Source organism: Passer domesticus, chromosome 2, assembly GCF_036417665.1.
Source record: "Passer domesticus isolate bPasDom1 chromosome 2, bPasDom1.hap1, whole genome shotgun sequence".
Taxonomy (NCBI): Eukaryota; Metazoa; Chordata; class Aves; order Passeriformes; family Passeridae; genus Passer; species Passer domesticus.
The window spans coordinates 111,058,939-111,076,162 of NC_087475.1; the positions used below are offsets into that span (position 1 = coordinate 111,058,939).

The following is a 17,224-nucleotide window of genomic DNA, read 5'->3' on the forward strand; positions in this document are numbered from 1 at the left end:
ACATGGGTCCTGCCTGGCTGAGATCTGAAAGCCATCTAGCATGTAGAACCAGCCCCTCCAGTGCCTTGCTGAAACAGCAAAGCCTCCAGGGCCAGCACCAGCTCCTGCAAAGCCAGCCAAGGCATCTCTGCACACACAGCCCCATCAGGCCAGCAACTAGGCAGGCCCTGTCCTGCATTAGATGTATGACAGAGTAATTAATGCACTATAACCTCTTTCTGAATGGTATGGTCATGGGTAAGCCTACAATATTTAACTTGCAGTGTCTCCAGACCATCACTGGTGAACTTTTTCTTAAGGAGGTAATTGGTGCCTGCTGGAACAGCAAACCCCCCAGAGCTCCACTAGCACACAGCCAGCTGCACAGCACCAGGTGAACATAAACCCAGGCACGACCTGCCAATGCAGCCTTGCAGCCTAGAAAGTCAACCATGTCCTGGGCTTCATCAAAAGTGTGGCAAACAGGTTGAAGCAGGTGGCTCTGCCCTGCTATTCCACTCTCATGAGACACCCCCACTGCCCCCACCCCAGTGCTGCATCCAGCTCTGGGGTCCCCAGCATAAGACAGGCCCAGAGACGGGTCACAGAGAGGATGCAAGGGCTGGAATATCTCCCATATGAGAGAATTTGGGTTATTTAGCTTTTAGAGAAGAGAATGTTCCAGGGACACCTTATAGCAACCTTGTGGTACCCAAAGGGGGCCTAAACAGAAGACTGGAAAGCACTCTTCATCAGGTAGTGTAGTCATAGGATGGAGAGTAACAATTTTTAATTGAAAGACAGAGTTTCAGTAAATTCTTTACTGTGAGGGTGCTGAGAACTGATTTGCCCAGAGAAATTACAGATACCCCCACCCTGGAAGTGTTCAGGGCCAGGCTGGCTGAGGCTTTGAGCAACCTGGTCTAGTGGAAGGTATCCCTGCCTATAGCAGAGGGGGTCGGAACAAGATGACCTTTAAGGCCCCTTTCAACACAAACCATTCTATGATTCTATGGCATTTGCTCCTTGTGGAGAGCAAAGGAGGAAGCGGAATTGCTGACTTGGTCAGGACAAAAAAAACCAAAACTGATGTTGGTCACTTCTAGGTCAAAGCGGAAATTTTTTTAAGTCATACTGAAACCAAAGTGTGCTGTATACATCAGCCATACCTGTAGTGAGCCAAACAGCAAATTCTTTCAAAGACCTTCCAGTCCTACTGCCTTCACATCAATAAATACATTTTCTCTAAACCAGTATATACACTAGCTTCTATGCATGAGATTAGTAAGCCATTAAATATTTTTTATTTTAATAAGTAATGAAACAAGTCCTTCTGCACTGAATACAGAATTTCCCAGTAGGGCAGTCACATTTTCTCTTGGTGTAGTTGCTCCAATTGACATTTTTTTAGTTCATGACTGAGTCATCACAAATAAGAGCCTGGAAATTTGCTCTACCAGTGAATGGAGCTCTTTCTACAAACTACATCGAAAGCAAATTTCAGCTGGTGTTTAGAGTGTAATTCATCCCTACTGTCACAGTATTTTCTCTTCACATTACCTGAAAAATATCAAAATCTTCATTACAGCAGATGTTTAGGGTTTTTTAATTGATTAAATGAAAATTCTAAAAACCTACAATCTATTCTTCCTGGTTTTATGGGTATGAGTTGGTTGACATCAGAGTGCAAAAATTAAGATTTGTGGATTTGTGATACTCTCCACAAGTGCTGCACAGCAACTGTGTTTAGTGTCTGTAGAAGGCTGGATTCTGGCAAGCTTGCACACTCTTTCACACCAGGGAGGAGTGGACAACATCCCTAAGCATGCTGCCCACAAAGACAAAACAGATGTTTCAAATCATGTTGTCACGTCGGAGACGTTCCCCATGAGGTGAAGTATTGCCTCAAATAAGGCAGTTAAGCAATGCAAAGCTCCTTTGTGTCAACACAGGCACAGATGAAGCCTCCTCTTCCCCAGTGACACAGCAGCTGAGGTCTGTTCCAGCAGAGGAAGGGGCTGAGTCCCACTGAGCACCTCCACCTCTGCCCTCCTGCTCCCTCCAGCCCCACTTCAGAGCCTGTGCAAAGGCCCATGCCCCAGCAAAGCTTGAGTCAAGAGCACTTCCAAACAATTCACCTGCTCTTCATATCACCCTGATGGAAGTGGCCACGTTTAATGGCCAAAATGCTGAAAACACAAATTTCCTGAAACCAAGGAATGATGTGGAAAAAATGCACAGATGTGCTCAGTGCTAAAGCCTGTGAAAGAATCCCAGTCAGGGAAGTCATTTGCAACTCTATCACAGATATAGAACACTACAAATCACAACAAATAAGATAATTTTTAAAAAAAGTCCATGAACAAGCTTCATTTTCTCCAAAATATTTCCATTATGATATTTTGGCTTTCAGATATCTTTTTCAGATATCTTTTTTTGGTAGAAGACTTCAAAATATATCTAAACTTCAGGATGTCCATCAAGCTCTTCCTTTGAACAGTCACCTTCAGAGCACTAGACTTTGAGATGCTTCTCTGACATTGTGACAAGGAGGAGGCATGGATAAATTAATGAACTAAAAGTGGGCAGGAAAAATGCAGAAATGAGACATCAGGGTTTGCTTCATCGGTTAGTTAAAGAGTTAGTGAAGTAAATTTTCATTAAAAAGTTAATGAAGTAAATTTAGGACAGCATCCTGTTTAAAGCAATTACTGAAATAAGATAAAGTTTCCAATCCTGTGGACATCAGAAAGTGGTGTATCCAGCGTGTTCAGATGGCTTTAAAGCTCGAACCAACACAGAGGATTTGCTTGGGCACTTCAAAATGCCTGCAACTCCACCCCTGCAGACCATCAGTAAACAAAAGAGGAGGTAGGGAAAAAAATTAAAGGGAATCATACTCTTTACTGAGCAGATGTGAGCGGAGTGAAGCACTGGGATCACCAGCATCCTGCCCCTGGGGTCATGCACTCCTGGGAGCAGCTCCCCTGCATCCCCATCTGAGCTCAACCTGTGCCCTCCCTCCTGCACTGTGATCACTCCAACCTCCCCAGCCTCTCACATGTGCTTCATCAGACTGCTGTAGCTCCCAGCCACCTATTACCAAGATAATTAAATATTATTACATTTAATTAATAAGTTCCCTCAGAAAACACACACATATGAGCAGGGTTTCTCCTGCAGCCCTGTATGGGCCAACAGATTATTGGTCTGGACTGATTAGACTTTCAAAACTTGCCGCCTGATGGGCTGTTCCTGGCAGGGCAGGAATAGGCAGCAGTTACGAGAATCCATGTCAGCAAAGCCATTATGTAACCTGGCACTGCTCACACCCTTGGCTGCCTGCCTCTGAGGTCCCTCCCTTGCCTGCCCTCTAACACCACCAAAAGGAAAAGAAAACAAAGAAAAATCCAAGAGGCAGCAGGCAAGAAGGCTTCGTGACCCTGAAGGTTCATTCATTGACCAAGTAAACACAATGGGAAATGCTTTTCAGAGTGACTGACACCTGGGGAAATGTGAAGAGTCAGATCATAAGAGCAAAGCTTGAGTTTCTCACTAAAGAATGTGAACATGGGCTTTGATATGTTTTGTGCTTTTGGGGGGTTTTCTCCACTCTTTCCTTCTGTGCAGGGACCCAGCCTTAACCAAGCTAAAGCTGGTGCAGAGATGTTAAAGCCGTGATTCAGAAATGCTGGTTTTGAAGTTCTTGGCTCACACAGTGATTTCCTGCGTGACCTTGGGCAAGTCATTTGTCTGTGCGGCACTTCAGCTTCTAATCCATAAGGCAAAGACAATGCCTTACAGGCAAGTTATGAGGTTATTAGTGACTGCAAATAGCCATGATGAAGGGAGGCAGAGAGGCAATCAGGCGGATATGGAAATCCACCTCCTGCAAGATCCTGATCCCTTGGGGATTCTGTCCAGGATCAAACCCCCACAAGTAAAATGGCCACTGTCTAACTAACACTGATTTCCAGGCATGTTTCAGGCTCTCACACTGAAATTGCATCTATCATTGAAACATGGCTGAATCAGAACAAGATGGACTGTGAGTTCCCCTCTACACAGAAAAGTTCTCCAGATGCCAGGGAGAGAAAAAGCCTCATCAAGCCCTTTGGCCTTCACCTTCCCAACTCCACACTCACTTTTCAGACCTGCCTCTCTCCCTCTCCATTTCCCCTCCTGCTAGAGGGGATACAAACATTCATGATGCCCTGGTTATAAAGGGTGGTTAAATACTAAATTCTGCAGACACGTGGGGAAGCAGATGCTCTCAAAGTCATTTTGAGGTTTAATATTCTGTTCAAATTGCACAGTCCTGTTTAAATAAAAGCTCAGACAAAGTGAGCTTTTATTTAAGCTCATCACAAGTCTCTTGGGGGTCTCCCATGAGGGCCCCCACCTTGCCCAGCAATTCCTTGGCCCTCCAGAGTGTGTCCTAGTCAGTTCAGCATAGCCATGGCACCAGAGCCCTCACCCACACCTGGAGTCACAGAGGGAGCCACACAAAATGTCCCTAATAAGGATGCAGCTGATTTCTGGCCCAGTTGTGGAGCTGTCCTTCAGCCCCCAGCACTACAGCTGTGCCCTGCTCCAGGCATGGGCAGCACACCGTGGCAGAGCCAACTCCTGTCCAGCACCCAGGGTGATTCCTCTATTTTATTAAAACAACTGAGAAGTCATTCTTTCAACAAAGGGCTTTGTTGAGTAAATTCTGACCTACTGCAGTCAAGAAGAGACTCTACTAATTTGTAGCTGCTGTGTTCTAAGCCCTTTTTTTGTCAATTCATACTGTATGATTACTCACTGGGCATGTTTATGAGGTTTTACCAAAAGAGTTGTAATACATGAAGTCATAAATTAGGAAAAATCCAGTAAGTAGTTGTTAATTAATAACTTCAATCCATTGCAATCTTTAACCTTTGCCCTTTTGAGCTGGAACCCTGAAAATAATCATATTTGCTTTTTGTATTTTGTTAGTTTTAGAAAGCATCCCAACTTGTGCTATTTATTTTTTTTTAATTAAAAACAGTGAGTGAGTGGATTCCTACCCTGCAATCTAAAACATACAATGTTCTGTGCTGACAAAACATCCCATGTTGTAAGTTACTGGATCATGACTAATTTAACATCATTACTTCAATGATGCTGTTGACTGAAGAAAGAAAACATTAATCCAGGTTACAGAAGACAAGTATGCAAGCTAGAAGCAATGGCTGAAAACATTCCCAAGTGCAAAATATCTTGCAGACACTGAAATCCTAGCCTTCACTTGACTTTAAATCACTGATCAGGCAGTTGTAAGGCAGAAAGAAATCCCCCAGTATCAATTCATGAAAGCTCAGTAACTGATCAAGCTAACATCAATATAGTTATGGAAGATCTCACCAGGAACATGAGCACAGCATATGAATTACACTTGCTTTTTCAAGACAGCTTCATAACATATGTTGTTTGCCTTTCTGTGCTGCCTAGGAGACCGCACTAGAAGCCACAATAGAAGTTGTCTTTCAAACCTTCATATCCTCCTGGACAGCATATTTTAAATTCTTGGGCCAAGCTTTTGGGAGTAGCTAATGATTTTGCTGCTCTTGTTAATGTATGTGCAGGACACAAGCTGTAGGAGCTGAGTACCTCCTCTCTGAGAAGGAAGCTCCCTCTAACTGGAGTAATGGGAAGACCTAAAATTCCATGGCCAATTTTTGAAGATACACCAGCGGCACAGTATTGTCTTATTTAGAAGCCCAGAAAATTGGGCATCTCTTTAGCTTCTTTTATTCAAGAAGTCAAAATAAAAGTGAAAATTTAAACAGAAACCCAGAGACTTTGGCTTGGCACATTCCTGTAGTGTTTGTCAGCGAGACAGGGAGGAGTGCGAGAACTGGAACCGGCGCAGCTCACAGGAGGTGTTGCAACAACAAGCATTTCAGTGCCCCGGGCTTGCCCTCGCTCCCAAGCAGCTCCCAAACACACCACAGCGACTCGAGTATCGGTCAGGGCTGGTGCAACCAGCTTCCAGGCTGGGCTCCATGGGTACGTGAGGAGAGAGGGAGAACAGGAGCAAGAGGGACTCAGGGGGCTCCCAGACTTCCAGGGCTGGCAAGGAGGCACCCTGTCCCCATGGCTGGCCAGCAACACACAAGTGTACCCAGACTGTCCTCCCCACAGCAGTGTTACTCTCCAGAGTGGCTTTAAAGGCAGAGCTGTACTTGATGAACACGCTCTTTCTTCCCTTCTTCCACAGCCTTGGCTCGCCCTGTCAGGCTGTGTGCAGGCTCTCACTGCTACCTGCCATCGCAGGAAAGCACCACGGTTCCTGCCCCCACCTCCAGATCACAGACTGATAAAACGAGCCAAGTATGTGTCAGCAGTGAACGGAGGTGATTAGGAACAGCGTACCACAAGCAAGTGCAGGTAACCCTTCAAAGACGTGGAACGCCTCAGCAATTGAAACAAGATGCTAAGCACAAGGGCGACTTCTCCAGAAACAGACAACACAGGCTAAGGAAAAACAAAACAGAACAACCCCAAACCAACTGCTCTGCCACTTGCTCTTTTGTTTACATCTTGGTTTGGGTTTCATGCTGAGATCATATTCCTAGGATAATGAAAGCCTTAGGCAGCAGCAGGAGAGATTACACTTAAGAAGGGGGGAAATGCACTTGGGAAGCGGGAAGGAAAGGACACCTTTGTAAGCACAGGCACTGAAAAAATGTTCTCTTAAGCTATGTATGGCAAGTCCCGCGTGCCAGGGCTACATGCATTCAACAAGAGATGATCAATAAGATAAATTCCATTCTGCTTACACTTAGAGGGACAGAACTTCCTTGTAACTGCAGCCAAGCAGCACACACAAAAAAAAGTTATTTCACACCTGTATGTGTTGTCTAGACCTGAAAGATTTATTTCCAGGTCTGTGGACCTAACAAATCTGCAAAATCAAAGTGGTTTCGAGGGTCAGTCCCGTTCATGCTGCTGTCCATAGTTAACAGGCTGAGTAGCTCAGCTCACTATCCAGAGTCACAGCTACAAAAATGCTTTGTCTTCCCTAGGCTCCCACCAAATGCTAACTAAGGCATATTAAGAGTACTTCTCTTTTGTAACAAAACCAAGGCCCAGGTTCAAACACTTCTTAAAGTGGGCTGGATTTTGTCAGAAGGAAATAAAACTATAATTGCTCAGAGAGGGCCATTATGTCTGTCCATAGCTACTACCAATTCAATGGGTACAGGCAAATAATAGAGGTATTTTGAATTAATTAACAAATATTCCTTTGAAGTCACACTGATATAAATTATTTACCTCTTCATGGATGAATTAGGAAAAAAAACAAAAACAAGGGCATTAAAGAAGCTGCGGCTGAGTCAAATGACTCACAAAAAATTAGGAAAAAATAAATAAGGCCTCACTAAAATTTTGCACAGCATCAGCACAAGAAAAGGTACTTGCTGCCTGAAGAACACATGCAGAAATGAGGAATAATCATACCTTTTGGGCTAGGTTTTTGTCACCACTTGCTCTCTTAGCCAATAAGAGAATCATAGAAGAAAAAGAGAATCATACAAGCACTCTCTTGGCCACAGCCATAAGGGGCAGGTCCCATCAAATCTTTCTGTCACTGTTCCATCCCTCTAGATGAGGAAATAAAAATGTGATAATGCATTTCCAGGCCTTTTATAACCCAAAGGAGGCATCTCAGAACCCACTTAACTCTTCTTCAAAGGCAAATCTTCCTTCTGCAACACATTGATGTAACTATCCACAGTCTCTTCCAATTTCCTCAGCCCTACTGCTGCCTCTCCCTCCCAACAAAGACCAAGTGGGACATTTGAGATCACTCTCTCCAGTTCCTTTATAGAAGAGCTGGTGACTTACCAGCAAAGGGGAATTACCCTGGAATAATGGGAAAGAGAGCCTGGAAATACTCAACCCTGCAGAAAAATCTCATGGCATTAAAGATGGGGCCATTTTGACCGAGCTGGAGGTGGCTCAGCCTTCAGAAGCAGTATCCTGTGTTGCTGGAGTCAACAAAGCCAAGTTCATTGACTCCAGTGGGCACTGAATCCCGCTCCAATGGAGTATAACCAAAAATTAGCCTGTTTCTTGACACATACTATTATAATTTAAACAGCAGTTTAAAGCTGTTTAAATTATAATAGTATGTGTCAAGCTTTCCAGTCCATGATTACTTATCATCTCTGCCTTCCCCCATCCCTCAGACTTTGAATTAGTGGACAGTGTAATTAGCATGGGTTGGGAGGAGAAATCTGCTAGCAGTGATGTGTACCCACAAACACACGTGCTCACGTGTGAGCATTAAATGAACTGATGGGACTTAGCACCATGATGATAAACATTGAGGCTATGAGTCAGCTATGACAAAGCAGTTTTTCATGTTATCCCTGAAAAATAAACAGAATTTCCAGGTACTGTGGGTCATATCAGATGTAGAAAACAAAGTTACTCATGACTAAAGTTCATGTCCACTAACTGGAAATCAGTAATAGTCAGCCACTCCTGAAAACTGGGCTGGAGAGTAAGACACATAAAAAATAACCCAGAGGTTCTGGCAAAGGTCTTGTGATTCTTACTGTTTTTCTTAGCAGTGCCAAGTATCATGCAATTAAGACAATCTGGACTCTCATTAAAACAAAATTAAGTTCCCGGAGCTCAGAAGTGCTTCAAAGCAGGTATCTTTTAAGAATCAAAACCAAAGGCAAGTGAAACCTGAGTTTGTAAAAACATGTATGTTCAGATCAGTTTTAGAAGCTCAGCTGCTAATGTGTGTGTGTTGGTGTTAGAAATACTGGGTTATGGAAGAATTGTGGGATACACACTCACCACTGATAAAGCTCAGAACTAAACATGGACATGAATGAGAAAGTAGATGTGGAATCACAGAAGGGTTTGGTTTGGAAGACACCTTGTCATCTCATCCAACTCCCCTGCAATAAGCAGGGACATCATCCACTGGACAGGTTGTTCAGAGCCCTGGAATATTTCCCTTCTCAGGAAAACCTGTTCCAGTGCCTGACGACCCTCATTGTAAAAAAACCCTGACAAACACCAAGGCCTAAATCCTTACAGAGTTTGTTTTTCTAGCCCATAAGAATTGGCCAGTTGCAAGGAAACTGCCCCAAGAAGCATCATACTGAGAGTCCAGATGTGCTTCCATACTACTGGTTGGACATCCTAGGCATGGGTAAAGAAACACTGGAAAAAATAACAAGCCTACAACATGATTGCTTAAGATGTGTGAGTCAGCCAGCATGAAAATTGGTGTTAATCAGTATATACATAGAAGCATAAGCCCTAAGACAGGACAGCCAAATCCACTCTGATCTTAGGTTTGGTGCTACAGAGTGCTCATGCTTGCCTGATACAGAAAAACTCTGATATTCATTGGAACAAGCCATTGTGCACGAGCATTTTCCAGTCCTCCTTGTCACGTACAGTCCATTCACTTTTTTAAAACCTCAGCCATGCAGGACATCTGCCCATGCTGGCCCTTTGCTCTCAGCATTGTGACTCCCTGGTGGTGTGGAAGCCAAGGGCTCCCTGGCTGATGGCTGTGTCATGCACCATGTGCTGGGTGGGCAGGTCTCTGTCCCCTCATCAGCTCCTCACCACCAGGCTTCTGGCACATCTCCCCTCACACAGCCTGGGCCTGAAACCCTTAAATTCTGGGAAGTTCTGGGAACAGAGAAGCAGACAGCCAGAGAAGTGGCTGGCAAAAAGCCAGGGACTCTAGTTTTTCTTCCAGTATGGATTTCTTCAGTTCAGCTCAAACACTGATACAGCCATTAAAAGCACAGAAATAAAAACTCCCTCTTGGATCATCCTGTTTACTGCCCTGGAAGCCAGCTCAGAGGACAGCATGGCCCATCTAACAGCTGTTGTATTTATTATTTATTTATCTTATTTATTTATTAGTTTTTTTAAATAATTCCATGAGAATCAATCAATCAACACAATGCCAGATTGGCACTCTTAATACCTTCTCTAGTCATTTGTCCAGTCTTTTGTGAAAATCCTTACAAAATGGACCTCTTCCCCCAGGACTTTGACCTACAGGCTGTCTTCTATAAACATTTTTCTAAATTAGAACTTTGTTGTTTGGGGTACTGAGGGTTACCTCTCTTTTTATGTAATCTTCTAGGCTCCTAAACACATTTCTCTTTCTTGTCAATGCACAGAGATTGCCATCAGCAGCTTTTCATTATCAGGACCTGTGGAAATACAATAACTCAGATAGGTTAGAAAAATAGATGGTGAAGCTCCTAAACCCATTATGTTTAGAGTAGTAACCTACCTTGGCAAAAAAAAAAAAGGGGGGGGGGGAAACAGAGCACAAATAGTCATATTTCTCCCTGCTGTGAGAGAGCATCAGCAATAGTTCTGGTCAGCCTGAACATCTCAGTCCAAGGAACTCTGGGCAGGCTGGGTGCACACCTCTGGGATTTTTGGGACACCCAGAGGCTCTGGCGGGGCAGCTGCAACTCCTCCCCTTGCTGCACAGTCAGAGATCAGGAAACTCAACAGCAGATGCACAAATGTTTTGGGGATCCAACAGCAATATGCTCTATCCTTACTCCAGAAGACTGCAGATGAGAAGTGTTTTAGGGTGACAGCTTGGATCTGCCACCCAACTCATTGAGAGCAAAGGCAGATGTCACTCCTTGGGACGACTGCAGCAAAGACACACCATGAGAGTTACACACCTGCCTGTAAAGACTGTTTGGCCCTGTTACCACTCTTATCACAAAACCACTATGCCAGTAACACAGGGGAGGGCTGAAGGGAGAGACAGGACCTGCAAGTCGCCCAAAACAGAGGCAGAAGAGGACCCTGCACAGCAATGTCAGGATCAGAACAGGATTTAGTGTGCAGCTTCCCCACTGTTCAGAGACAGCACAGAGAGCTCAGCCCCGCAGGGTGCAATCAGCATCAGCAGGACCTCACACAGTGTGGTGGCAGCATGGGAACCCAGCCCCAGGGGACAGCTCCTTCCTTGTGGCCATGGCTGGCAGGGACACCAGCAGCAATGCCAGCAGCAACACACCCATCTCCTGCCCGGAAGGGTCAGCAGGGCAGCTTAGCAGGAGTGGGGTTAATTCTTCCCTCCCAGCCATGAATGGAGGATGCAGAAAAAAGCCAAGTGGGATCACTATGCCCACGCCCTGTTTATTTTGGATTGCAGTGGCCAAGGTTCAGAGTTTGTTTTGCTCGTGTTCATTTCATTTCCCCATAATGTTGAGAAGTCCCAGCATAGAAACAAGTCGTGCCAAAATGGGAGGGTGTTTTCCAAGCCTCTAGCTGAGCCTCCTCTGGAATAATGACTTATGTGAGGCAACAGCACTGAGCATCCTCCTTGGCCAGGCACAGATGGGAGGTGACATCCAGCACGCACACCTCCTGCCAATGGGCACAACAACCCACAGCCCCTGGCCTGGCACAGGAAAGCAACTCTTTGTTCAACCAGGGGCCAGCAGCATGTGCAGCCCCCAGCCCTGCCCTGGGTGCTGCCAGTGCCTTCTCCATCCACAGGGATGAACAGCTTGGTACTGCCAGCTGGTCTTAGCTGGATTTAGGGTGAGACTCCTCAAAGGTGTCCAAGATCATGCCCAGCCAGAGCTTGTCCACTCAGGGAGAGCACCAGCTGGTTTTGTGCAGCATGAGCTGGAAGTGAACTTCAGCTGTGAAGAGCAGCCTTAATTACCCAGCCTGACAAATCCCACACTGGCAAATCCTAGGTTAAGAGAGGTGTGGGGCAATTATTTCCTCCATGGGCCTCAGTAATAAAAAGGCCGATGCCCAGGGAGAGGGACTGTGTAAGACAGGGTTTATGAAAAGATTTTATCGTCTTGCCTTGTGAGAAACGGGGTTCAAAATATTGATGTTTTTCAAGCGTCTCTCCAGAATTAAATGAGACCATCTTAGTTGTCTCATGTACAGTCACAGGGATGAAAACTCTGCTTCTGAACACACCCAAATTTTGGGAAAGCTTGGGATTTTATGACTCAGTCACATTTTCCAGCCCCCACCCCCTCACTCCATAATTAATAAACATCACTTGTAGTCACTCTGTAATACAGTGTTCCCTTTACACATCACGGATTAAAATCCACAGGCTGAGAAATACTCAGTTAACAACATCATTCATCGTTGTTGTACTGACCTTAACTTTACACTGTTTTTGTAAATTTAAAGAAACAATATTTTAAGCCAAACACTGTATAGATTCACAGCAGTTAGTAAATAGTTTCTGACATTTTAATAGGTGCTCAGTCAGAGAAAGAAGGAGCTACAGAGACAAGCACAACAATGGTTATTTTATAAATATCTGTGTCACATTATCATCACATTGAGGTCTGGATCATTTTTGTAGAAATCAACCAGTCATCCAGACAGATCTTGAGCCTCTGTTTATTTCATGGTAGAGCCATTTGAACTGTGGTTTTCACTGTGGGTGGAGCAGTATGCTGACAATCTACCACCACCTTCAAAATTAAAGGCAAACCTAGGCTTTGTGAAACCAAAAGTAAAAGTCTGAGTAAATCATCTTGCACATTTGATACCAGCACTGTTATCTAAAGCCAAATGACATTTGGGTTAGGGTTTAATGGTCCCTCACTTCCCGCTTTCTGTTTCCTGGTCTCTCCTCAAAAGTGGACAGTGTGGATTATCCTGAGTTTGTCCTGGATTTGCCACATTGTATGGTCATGCCACAGACCACCTTCTTATACTTATTGTATGTGCCAATGCTAATCACTGCATAGCAGACTGAGGTTTTTTTGTATGATCCATTATGAGAAAATTTTGCACATTCTTCCATTTTCCTTATCCTGATCTTATTTTTGACTTGTGATCTAATTCTCATCTTGTGCTTACTGCATAATGAGTCAGAAACATAAATTAAAATTAATCAATGTGAAAAATATTTACAGCCTGTGAGCTGTTTATGAATTTTTTTAATGGTGCTGTGACATTTCCCATTGTGAGCTGATTATCTTAATTGCCCAGTATTGCTCCTGTTTCCTGATGGAATGCCACTCACATGAATGAGAGGTGTTCATAAACGTGCTGTGAGGCACCACCAGGGTACAGGACACTCATCCATGCACAAACAAGGAGATATCTTTACAACAGGGCAAGGCAGATGATCCTGCAGTATATGATATTTTCTGTGTGCCAGCATAACTGTTTGCCTGCAGGTAGCCAGTTTATTTTTTAAAGACTGCATCTGTGCTGTACTGTACACAATTGCTGCCCACAGAGGCTCTAGATGAAAGACAAAAAAAGATATTTGCACACCCCCAGCCATTCAAAATTCTTTGTAAAGGGGACAAATTGCACAAAATCCTTAAGTGTCCAGGAGAAACAGATGTGCAAGACATGTAGGCACCTACCACAGGACAGATGAGAAGAGTTTAAGGGGAAAAAAAGCAACCATTGAGGGGCACTGGGACGAGGACACCACAGTGCTTGCCTACCAGGCACCCAAGCAGGTCTAAGGCTGATGATGTTTGTAAGATTCTGCTGCAAAATCTTATGAACAGGGCTGTGCTAGAGATGTGCATTGTCATGCAGCTGTACTTGCAAGAGGAGGGGCACCCCAGCCTCCACCACACACTCTCCAAAAAACCCAGCAGGGACCCAGCAGGTCTCCTCCCCTCTTCCCCTCCAGTCCCCAGGAGATGGACCTAACACCAAACAGGGCTGCGCAGCTGCCCTGCTTCCAAACCCTGTCCTGACCCAAATCACCTCCCTGCTTCTGCCACTGTTCCCTGCAGGGGTGGGAGATGGAAGCAGCCATCTTCCTGTGGCTCAGACCGGTTAAACCTCTGTGAACTGAGGGGGCACAGGACTTCCTTCCTTCCCTCTGCCCCAGAACGAGGTGTTACCACATTGGCAGCTAAAGTAGAAAAGCAAAAAGCGTGTGGAACCAAAGGCACACTCTGGGACTCAGCAATGCTCTCTAGATTCTGGCTGAGACCTGTTTATTTATTTTGTCAGATACTTTAGTTGTCTTTGGTTTCCCCTATGTATGACTCTAACCTGTATCTATAACACTCTAGCTTGCATTATTCAGACTCACAGGCCTGATCATATCCTAGTTAAGCTCTTTGTTATTTATACCAGAGTGCAATAACATTTTTTTGTTATTGGTTGAACGGCAAATGCTATCCGCTGAACCATGACAAAGGGGAAACTACAACTTTGCAAAAAGAAGTATCACAGAAACCAGAAAACCAACCAAAGTGATCCTGCCCACTGTAACAGCCCCTTTAACCCCTGATCTGGAACAGGAAGTCTCATTTAGGAGACTGTAGGGGAATTGGGCTCTGTTACAATCCCCAGCATCTATCCCAAACTGGGAGTCTGTAGACAGCCTGCCTCTTTTAAGTCCAAACACACGTTGGTGTTTCCAGAGCTGGAACTCAGGCACAGACTTGGGAGATGACCCAGTTTTGCAGAGGCACCAAAACCTGTAGGGCAACAACACAGATCTCTGAGGGCACATACCCGCAGTGCCTGCCCACAGCTCTCTCACCTCATCGCAGTGCCAGGCTGAGGAAGAAGAAAAGTGATACCATCACCCAGAAAATACCCTCTGCCCCCACTGTGAAAGCCCCAGTTCACGCATTTCAGTCACCACCAGGTGTTGAAGGAAACTGCTGCTCCCTTAGGAAATGATACCCCTGCAAGCTGGAAGACCAGGGGGAAGTGCCTGAAGTCACAGCAGGCTCTTAGACAACAGGGTTTCCAAGTTGCACCAGGGCTGCTGCTTGCCAGCACGTGGCCATTGTTCACTCTCTCACGGGAGCTGGTGGTGATGTCAGCCCCAAATGTGACACGTTTGGAGGGCAAGGCTCACACAAAGCAGCGTGGGAGCACCATGCCAGGAGGCAGGGCACTTGTGGGTTTGGGAAAACTGGGCCCAATCCTCCCCAGTGGCACTGTAACTGGGAGCAGGATGCCTCCAGGAGTCTGTGGCACGTTGCCAGGTTTTCCTTAACAAAGCACATTGCCTCATCTCCTTTCACACGGCTGGCAGGTTTACCTCTGAACATGCCTGTGACAAAGCATAGCTCTCCCTTTTCCCTCTGAAACATACAATCAGAGCCTACCAGAACATTCAAACACAGCTTTGATCCAAGCTTTCCCTCTCTCTTACCTCAGCATATGTCATTCAGAGTTTGCTGCAGGCCAGCAGTCAGGGCTGATAGAAAAGTAGGATACACTGCTCCAGCTGCAGCTGAGCTGGGAGCAGAGCGTGTCTCCTCCACCCTGCCAATGCATGGAGTCAGCTCCTAACCCCCTGCTACCAATGTGCTCCAGATGAATTTGTGGTAAACTTGGATTTGGGTTTAAAAGCAGATCTTTCTGACTGAACTAGATTGCCATTTACCTGGCATGTAAAGGCTTGGAATTGGCATGGCAAGACAGAAATTTGGGGTTGCTCAGCCTGAAGGGGAGAAGACTCCAGAGCAACCTTAATGCAGTCTTTCTGTACCTGAGGGGCCTAGAAGAGAGATGGAAAGGGACATTTACAGAGGCATGTAATGGTCAGACAAGGGGGAATGGCTGCAAATCAAAAGAGGGTAGATTTAGATTAGATATGAAGAAGAAATTCTCTTCTGTGTAGGTAGTGAGACACTAGAACTGGTTGCCCAGAGGGGCTCTGGATACCCCATCCCTGGAAGTGTTCAAAGCCAGGCTGGATGGGGCTTTGAGCAACCTGCTGTAGTGGAAGGTGTCCCTGCCCATGGCAGGAGAGTTGGAATTAGATTATCTTTAAGGTCTGTTCCAACCCAAAACATTCTGTCAGATAGCAGAGACAACAGGCTGGGCTGATTAATACCTCACCCTATGTGTACTTTAGTCCAAAAGGTGCATTGCACAATGTCTCTACCTAAAACGGTGAGAAGCCACAGCAAAAAAGGACAACTTTAATACTCACTGTCAGTCTGTGTTTGCTACAAGAGTAGAAAACCCTTGGCAAGTCCATGAAAACAGTTATAAATAGAAACTTGCTTCACCTGTTAACAGTGGGAAACAAAAAAGAAGGCTGAATGTTTTACAGGAGTTGGAATCAGCTGAAATGGAGAGCCAGCAGGTCACAACCTGACCAGATCAGCCCTGCCAGATTAGTACTGAAGTCCCCTCTTGAACCAGTAGGACAGGAGCTAATGAGTAGTGAAGTGACAGTGACAATACTTTGCTAAACATTATTTCCCTGAACTTTCCAGCCCTCACAGTGTATCTCACTGTTCCCCACAGGAGCTCTGCTGGTTACACCACAGAAGGCTTCACCAAGCTAGTTTCTGGATGCCTTCTCTTCTTCTGCTCCCTGGTTCAAGTGCTCAAAAAGTGTCAGTTCCCACACACCCAGGTTGTTACACAACAGCTGTGTTGTTTCAAAAGCAATCAAAACAGTGAAATCCATTTGATGTGATTAGAGGTGGACGTTGGTTGATTAGATGATCTTGTGATGAGCAGCAGAAATAGGTCTGTGTCAAACTGAAATCCCCAGAGTGTTATTGTAACCTTCTCTGCAATGTTTGCTTTGTGATTTTACTTCCAGATCAGTGTAAAACTCCAGTAAAGGCATAAAGCAACTTAAACCTGATAACTGCTTTTTATTTTCAGAATTAAAGTGGTGGAAACAGGCCAAGCCAACTATGAGAAAGGCCAGACAGACCAAGATAACAAAAAGAATAATTTCTTAGAAAAGATCTCTTTGGAGGAAAGGGACATATTTTCCTGAATCCTAATTCAAGGAAGAGGGAAGGGGTTTTTGAAGGCAAGCTGACACAAGAAGTTCACCCCTGGCAGAAGAGCCTCCACATGGGTCTAGAAGGGCACCAGGCAAAGTCATGCTTCAGAAGAGCAGCAATATCCAACTTCAGCAGGCATTCAGAATTTGGTTTTTCAGGCTTCAGAACTCTACAGACACTCTGCTCAGTCCTCCCTCAATCACAGGGGAAAATATCCTAGGAACCAGGCCTGGGAAAGATGTGACACTGCCACTGCCACCCAGGGTAGCTGAAAGTGAAGCTCCCACAGGAGATCACATCTTCCCGACAGGGGAAAACTACACAGTTTGAGAGTTGTTAATGTGTGCTCCAGGTAGGGTGGCTCCAGGTGGGATGGCTCGGCCATGCTCACCCAAAGAACTGCTTCTTGGAGACATGCATGGTTTCCGACCTTATTTCCACCCAAAAATCAGGTGAAGAAATGG

General features: G+C 45.2%; 1 protein-coding gene across 1 annotated transcript in view; it reads right to left on the reverse strand.

Moving 5' to 3' along the window:
* Positions 1-14,737, reverse strand: part of ZPLD1 (zona pellucida like domain containing 1) — a 105,093-nt gene extending 90,356 nt beyond the window's left edge. The window contains exons 1-2 of the mRNA XM_064410633.1: positions 14,534-14,737; positions 10,115-10,208 (exon numbers count right to left, since the gene is read on the reverse strand). The gene's annotated coding sequence lies outside the window, so the exon portion shown is untranslated. The remainder of the gene's footprint in view (positions 1-10,114; positions 10,209-14,533) is intronic.
* Between the last annotated feature and the right edge of the window lie 2,487 nt (positions 14,738-17,224).